Consider the following 8,119-nt stretch of genomic DNA (forward strand, 5'->3'; position numbering starts at 1 on the left):
ATGATTGATGCTTCCTCATCAGCTTAAAGGATTCTGGAGTGAAGATGCAGTCAGAGATTTCTGTGATGGAGCAAGTAAAAGTGACATAAAATGCTTTAAGTCCCTCTGGCAAAAGAGAGAGGCAACAGCCATATGCATCCTCTGGAGGAAGGCATGAGAGTACAACTGATATTGAAAGTAGAGTATGATAATTTTGTTCTTTTTTTAATTCCCATCATAAGCAGCTCTGCTACAGTTATCTAGAGCTATAGGGGATTCAGGACATTAAATATTCTACATTTAATAGTCTATAGTCTCTAATTATTTCTGCTGAATGGACTACTTCCCCCACACAGTACAAGGCAGCTGAACTCCTTCACAGTAGAGATGGGAAATGCCTGCTTGACACTTGGAACAGAATGACAGTGAATGATAAAGGGTTACCTTACCAGCTCTAGTACCTACTGTAATTAGAATTAGCAGTATGGCACTTTTTGCTTGATTCTCAGACAATATTAAAAGCCAGAAAACATCTGAGTGGAAAACTGAAGATCTAAATAAGCAGAGAAGAAAGCAAAAAGACTCAAGGAATTAGAAGCCAAAACAAGGCTGAGGATGTTAAGTCTGTACCTAGTAGTTCTTATTTTTTTACCTCCTGGGTTGGGGGTAATGGAGCATTTTTAAAAATGCAAAAATACCTGACAAGTGCATTTATACAGGTATTTATAAAGTTTGAAAACAAACCCAAAACTAACCTCAGAGCAAATTATATGGGCACAGTATTCTGTTAATTTCATTACAGTTGTATTGTGAAACAAATCAACTCTCAAAATAGTAGTCTGAAAATAGTATTCACACATTATGTGAAATGTGTAATACTCGGCTTTTTGGAGCAAGAGATGTAAAATTATTACAATTACCTCTACCTATAAATAATCTCTTTGTTTTTAAAAGCATGTATAAATAACAACACTTCATAGAGCTAACATTTAACTTCCTAGTTGAGAGAACTACCTGAAATAACTGGAAAGTTTAGTCCTTTAAGAGATGACTCATTTCATGATGAAGGAAATGTAAGGCACAGGTTCTCTAATGAACACAAGAATGAGGGTGGGCTATGAATTTTTTTATGGATATCACATCTCTATAAACATCAAAGGCTGACAAACAATCTTTCTCTTTTCAATAACTTGCCCTATGTGCATTTGCAGTGGGCAACCTGAGGAAGTAGCTTATGGGGAAGGGAGATCTTGGAGTTTCCAGGCATACAGAATCTGCAGAAGTTTGCTAATATGGTATCCCCCACAGACAGCTCTGTGAAGTGGTTTGATGCCTGTGATCTCTGGACAAGGAACCAATGTGTCCTGTGCATGCTTGGGATATTCCCAGAGAGCAGCCAGATGACCCTGCCTTTTACAATCAGCAGAGGAAAGACTCATTCTGGGTCCCATGGAGAAAGGGAAGAAGCCACTGGAGGCCAAAAGTTACAATGCCAAAAGAGGAAAACATTTTGAGCACTGACAATGAAGTAAAATGAAAAAAAAATGGAGCAAGCTGCTGCAGCAATTGAGCAGAGACCAAACGTCAGATACTCAGCAGGAGTGAGAAGGAGAGAATTGTTCCTCAACTAGAAGAAATGGCCAAAAAGGAACAGAAACTGAAAGATCACAGGACAAAAAAATCAATGCAGAATGAAAACAGGAGCCCTCCTGCCCCTGAATACTAGCTCCAGCCCAAGGCACTTGAGAGGAACTGTGATACCCACATTACTTTGTATAAACTACATCTGTTTACTATTAGAGTTACCAACAGAACATTTTTGGAGAATATTTCCCACGGATGATTGCACTTTTAATAGTGCATATAACAGAATATCTAGAATGCCAAGGTTTGTAATGACCCAACCAAACCTTTATGTAAAAAAATGAAGAGTAAAAAATAGCTATCCAAAATGCCCGTTACTCTGCTAACATCCTTCTACAAATATCCACATGCCACCTACAACACATCAATGAGAAAGCCTCAAGCTTGGAATGAAACAACAGTGATGGGAGAAAATAAATGGAAAAAGATGTCCTCTTGCTTTTTATCCCCTTCACTGCTTTGGATGTACACACTGTTAGGCCTTTCAGCTTTGTTTAATTATTTTGTGCAGGAGACTGGAATCCTTAAGTGTTTATATGTGCAAACGTGGTGAAATTCAGTAGCTATATGAAGAAGTTAATAGGAATTTTTTTAAGCTACTGAACTATTCCTCCACTTCTACTGTTTCAATTTATCATTCCTTAAAATTCAATAAATCCATACCAAACCATTAAGTAATTTTGTATCTGCTTCAATAAGCAACATTTGATTAATGATAAGAAGAATGACTAGGGGTGGTATTACCACGAAGACCCATGCAGTGCAACATATTTTCTCCATCCTACTGGAAAAAAATATTGTGTAACTGAGACCAGTACTGTCTAGCAGTGGCAGATCCCAGAGTGGAAATTCAAGGATGCCATTACTGTATCTGTGACCTGTGTGAAGGCTGCATAGATCTGCTGTTTTTTATCTCCCCCATGTGGTTAAGAAAGTTAGTAAGTTCGCCTTAGAGCAGCAGCTTCCTTCTCCTCCAGAGTATCCTCGAGTCAGATGAAAAGACTAGTGGTGGTCTAGGAAAACTTTAAGGCTGAACAAAAATTCATTAAAAAAGCAGAAAGCACAGGAAATTCCCAGTCTCACAAGAGACTTAGTTACTCCACATATTCCCATGTAACCCCTAAATTTACCTGTTAACTCTCTTTCCGGTATACAAATGACTGAGTTACAACTTGAAATAGTACCCACGTTAGACAGTTTACAAGTGGGTTTAATCACGTCAGTACAGATTTACTAATAATTTATAATCCATTTTGTCGTTGAAATAACTAATATTTCAAGCAGCTGGTATCAGAGGTATCTCAACTAGTATAATCTCATTACAATTAATAGCCTCAAACCATTCAATTGCCATCTATCACTACTTCTCACACAGCACTGATTACAGTTACTTTCCATTTTTCTTTTATGTCTCCTGTAAATTACAGTAAATAAGCAGATAACCTTCACCCTTTTAATTCTATGTATGTTTAAACAGTGGTGGAAAGGGTATGGAAAAAGAGGAGGAAATCCTTACTGTTATTTTACCTATGTTCTAAATCTGTTATAAACATTAATGTAGCTGTAGGCCAGTTTAGACAGGATATAAACGACTGTCCTCTACTTTGCTCTTTTCTTCAATCACTAAAGTTTACTTAATATTCATGAAAAATACTTTTTATCCCTGGAAGCTAAAAGCTTCTCTTTATTCACAGACCAATTACACCTCTGGCTGTATCATAAATTACCTACATTATCAGGATAATATACCTATAACCTTATCTGGAGGACCAATCTTAGATAGGAGAAAAGAGATTTGTTTTCATGCCTAATAATTAATAAAAATGCTTTGCTGTTTATTTTAGTAATAAAAAGTGCTCTTTATTTATGGTTGTTAAATATTACCAGGATGACTAGGAAATCTTTCAAAGTCAGTGAAAAATTTGAAATAGGGAATTTCTACTGCTGTTTGTGCTTACTGCTCACACGCATTGAATTTCCCAAGAGATATATATGCAATCTGGTGATTGATCTTCCCAAAGAAAGGCCTAGCTGGAGGCAGCTGGCTTGAGCTTGGAAAAAGCAGTCACCAAACAGGCATCTTTCTCATTATGACAGGCAAGGGTGGCACTGAAGGTGATATTAAAACACTCTTCTTGTCTTGTCAAAGCTGTCCCTGCAATGGGGATGAAACGCGCACAGTTTTCCACAAACTGAAGTTCAAAAGTACACCTGAACTTCTACTTCCATTGGGGAAAAAAAAAAAAGAAGAAGTAGAATTTGGTAGAAACAATTTAGCAATTAAAACTTTTGCTTCAGGTGTAACCTTATGGATCCACCGCTCTTTTATGCCCACAACTTTATTTTTCATTTCTTATGGCAAGTGGTGATTTTACAACAGCTAAGACTAACAGTTGTTTTAGTCAAATGTCCATTCTTACCCTGCAAAGGTTTTCAGAAAAATTCATGATGTTGATTGAAATTCCAGTGTTTATCTATTCCCAAAGCAGTATTTTCTCCCACGAAGTATGAGCAAGATTCTTCCTAGATCCAATAGGCGATACAGTGGAGACCCACAAATTAAAACATTGTTTGTTTTAAAAATGATTTTAAATACATTGGTCTTAAGAAATAAGGCTAAAACAAATAGGCTTAAAATCTGAAAGCTGATTTGGATGGAAATCTCTCCTAAGTAGTACTTAAATGTCATTTTCTACATGAAAAATAATTTGTAGCACATGTACCAGAGAACAGTTACATGATTACTTTTAAGAAAGAACAATGGAAATTACAGGTTTGACAAGTATATACCATGACCAAATTAAACACTGTTTTTCTGCTCTGCATAATTTAAAGATACAGAATTTGCTTTTTTAAACAATACTGGCATTTGGAAATTGTTTATATCACAATAAAAGTATGCAACATTATTCCTGCTCAAGTTCCCAAGCTTTGTGTAGCTAGACAACAGTGTTATCCTTAGTTCACTGTAATCATTTTTTGTAAAGTTTCTTTGTAATCAGTTCCTGTGCACAAGTGAAAGAACAAAACCAATAATAAAGTTCAAGACGCTACCGTTAAGAGTAGCTTTTAGCTCTGTAAACTCAGTGAGTCACTGCTGATGCTTGTTAATATGGCAGTAGAAAATGGTACGAGCGCTAGCAAATCAGAGCAGCTTTGCAGTGATTTCCAGTCCATGTCACCTGCCCTTGTGGCCTTCAACCTTAAGAAAACCCAAGTTTGAACAGCAGTGGTCAAACACTTCCAAACACAGTGGTCAACACTTAGCCAGCTGTGTGCACTGCACAGGGATCTTCATGCCCACCATACAGTGGTGGGCATGGAATTGGCTGCACAAACAGGTAAGTGGCTTTTTAATATTATTATATTGCGCATGTCTCCTACGTTAAGTTTTAGAGTGTATCTGTATACCAATTGTGTACAACTTAAAAGCTGTGCAATATAATAAAGAAAAATGCCACTTACCTGACTTTCCATAACTGGGTCTATAAGAATTCAGAGTCTCACTAGTATGCTAAATATCAGCATGTCATAGGGGAGCAAAGAGTCAGTCTTTTGACAACGAAGAATGTCATGTAGCCTAAAAAAAAATTACAAATGGTTTTTGCTTCTCTAAAAGAAAAAACAGCTATATTAATTTTTTCTGTTAAGCCAATCATTTAGGCTTTCCTTCCAAAGAAACAGAAAGTGTTTCTGTCACTTTCTGTCAATATTTCACAGGTGTTTCTGCCACTCCACATACCATTTCTATATTCCTTTAAAAGAGATTCACTAATTTTCCTAAGTGTTTTTCCTAATTGTGATTTCTCTGTTGATAAATAAAGATACCTCCAATAGATACATCTCTTTCTAAATCTATTTAAACCATGTTCAGGAGCAGGAAAGAGTGTAACAAAGCTGGAAGAATTTCACAGCCAGACACAAAAAATTACTGTCAATAACCAAAATAATTGTTTGTAAAACTACAGAAAATATACTGCAGCTTTAGAACACTGTTTTAGTGTTCAATCAAGCTCAAATAGTAAAAATAAAAAAACACCTGTATTTTGAGAATGCATCAGTCCCACAGGTGTCTTGACACAGCATGATAAATAAAATGAATGAAAATGTGACTTGTAAAGGGCATGACAAAAATAACCAAAATCAAAATCAAACAACCCAACTCTACCAAAAGCAGACAAACCCAGAAAAATCTACCAAATTCTGAAAAACTGAAATTGCAGTGTGTCATCAATAAAATTTATACATCAGACTTTGATTACAAAAATAAAAATTACTTGCCCTTTACATACACACAATACAAAGAGATATGCTGAAATATTGATATACAAAATAACAGCAAGCACTCTGAGATCCTCTTAGTGCAATGAAAGCTGAATTGGTGGGAAAAAAGTACGTTCAATTTTCCGCAGAGGCATACTTTACTTGTACTCAATAATCAGGCTAGACAGATACCTAATGCCCAAGGGTACAGCATCCTTTGATATGGAGTACAGAAACCTCCGGTACAGAACATTATATGGAGGCAAAATTCAGCCCCCTTCTGACTGAGGTCAACTGAAAACCAGCTTTACATGTGAGATCAATAGGCAAATGAGTAACATTTCTAGCCTGACACTATCTATGCAGTGGTAATTTGATACCACTGATTCTTCTAAGAGTATGGCTTACAATGATTTAATTTCCTTCTTATTCACAATATCTCCAATTCAAACAAACCAACCTCTATGATGTAAAACTGTTGGTTACTGGGGACAGACTACAGCAATATATTTTCCTCTGACATTACACAGTATTCCAGTTAACATTTCTTGACTCCAGTTTGACGTTCATTTTTGCAAAGATACGTGCCAGTGAAATAACAAAGGCTGAACTTTAGGTTTATAGTCATTTCTACACAAACTCACAACAGAATTAAGAATAAAATGTTACTCAGTTTTAAACAACCAGAAAACTTCCACCGTGTCTCTGTAACGTCTGGCCAAAATGTTTCTGTACTTGGTGCTTTTCAACGATAATCAAGAAGTTCATTACCAATGCTCACAAGTTTTAACAATAATTTGCTCGATGTCTGCTGCTTATTAAGGTTTCCGTTCCCAGATGCTCAATGGAATTAGAATTCAAAACTGAGGAAGAAAAAAGTAAACTTGAATTTCTTCACAGATTACATAGGAACTAAAATAAACTCTTTGGGATCCTTGAGAACAAATTCAAAACTCACATGAACTTTAAATCCAAACCACTGTAAGCTCTCTAAAGGAAAGCTGAAAATCTAAAAGGCATTTCCTGAAAGAAAAATATACTCACAGAACCCAACACCAAAAAGCGTTTTCATGTTAAGCAAGCTGTAAACCAACTTTGGTATATATAAGTGAAGGATTACCTGCTTTGAGAAGGGAGAATCCAAGCAAACAGGCTAAGATAAAATGCATAAATCATGTTCTACACGACTGAAGTTTGTGGCAGAACCAGAATTAAAATGTGATTTTTCAAAAATTCTGTTCTTTCATTACCTCACAGTCTTCGCAAGTTTCTTAGGTATCCAAAAATAGAACAAGTATAAATATACACAGCTTTCCCACTGTTATAGGGCAAAGGGATTACACTATTTTACTCTTGCCAAATTCCATTAATACTACTTAAATGTTTTCTTTCATCTCGGGAGAGACCTTTTTTCCAGTGTCATGTCCTTCGCATTCGTTCTTTAGCTGTGGCATTGCTCTCCATGCATCCTCTTTTTCACTAAATGGTGACTACCATTTCATATAGGGTACTGCAAAAATATCTATAATTAATTCAAAGTTGTGTCACAGAAGCATGGTCCTTACATGTGGTTTGAACCTTTCAGATGAAAAGACTACGCTAACAACTATTTGTACCATGGGTAAAAAAACCCTCAAATTGTTTATTAAGGAGCATTTTACAACAGCACCTGTTTGTTGCCTTATAGTTAAGTGCTCAAAGACAGCTTCGAAAGAAATGTGTTCCCATGAGTAAGGGCTATGCAGCAAACACATAACTCTCTCTTAAAATGCCTTTGAAAATTCTGGGGAGAAGAATGCATTACATACCTTAGCCATTGTTTTCCAAAAGACTTCTGATGAAAAGAAAGCATGAGTTTAGTTAAAGGTTAAAACAATGATATACTAGCACTAATAATCTCTAAAGATACCAAACCCATCAAATACTAAAACCAATAACAACCACTAAACCCCCTACTACGTGTTTTATACGGGAAAGAACACCCGAATCTTCCACAATACCCCTACAAAAAATTGTATCATGAAATTACTAAACACTGCAGGACTATTACATATTTTGGACCCTCCAAGGAGGTTGCAAGGTGGACCTGTCATGAAGGGGAATATCCTTCATTCCTCTGATGTGGCTCCAGTGGGAACCAGAAGTTCATCAGGTAGGGAGTCAAGAAAGTGCAGTCTATCTGCAAAGTACAATGTTTTACTGACACCCTCTTCATCCTTCCCACCTGTCTGTG

General features: G+C 36.3%; 1 protein-coding gene across 4 annotated transcripts in view; it reads right to left on the bottom strand.

The window, feature by feature from the left end:
* The window catches only part of LYRM4 (LYR motif containing 4), a 90,743-nt gene that overhangs the window by 38,389 nt on the left and 44,235 nt on the right, over window positions 1-8,119 (bottom strand). The window contains exons 3-4 of one of the 4 annotated variants that reach the window (XR_001877003.1): window positions 5,089-5,203; window positions 4,044-4,146 (exon numbers count right to left, since the gene is read on the bottom strand). The exons of 2 other annotated variants lie outside the window; for them this stretch is intronic. The gene's annotated coding sequence lies outside the window, so the exon portion shown is untranslated. The remainder of the gene's footprint in view (window positions 1-4,043; window positions 4,147-5,088; window positions 5,204-8,119) is intronic. One more of the 4 variants, XR_001877002.1, reaches the window with a different exon arrangement.

The sequence above is a fragment of the Lepidothrix coronata genome, unplaced genomic scaffold, assembly GCF_001604755.1.
Source record: "Lepidothrix coronata isolate B3197 unplaced genomic scaffold, Lepidothrix_coronata-1.0 Scaffold152, whole genome shotgun sequence".
Classification (NCBI taxonomy): Eukaryota; Metazoa; Chordata; class Aves; order Passeriformes; family Pipridae; genus Lepidothrix; species Lepidothrix coronata.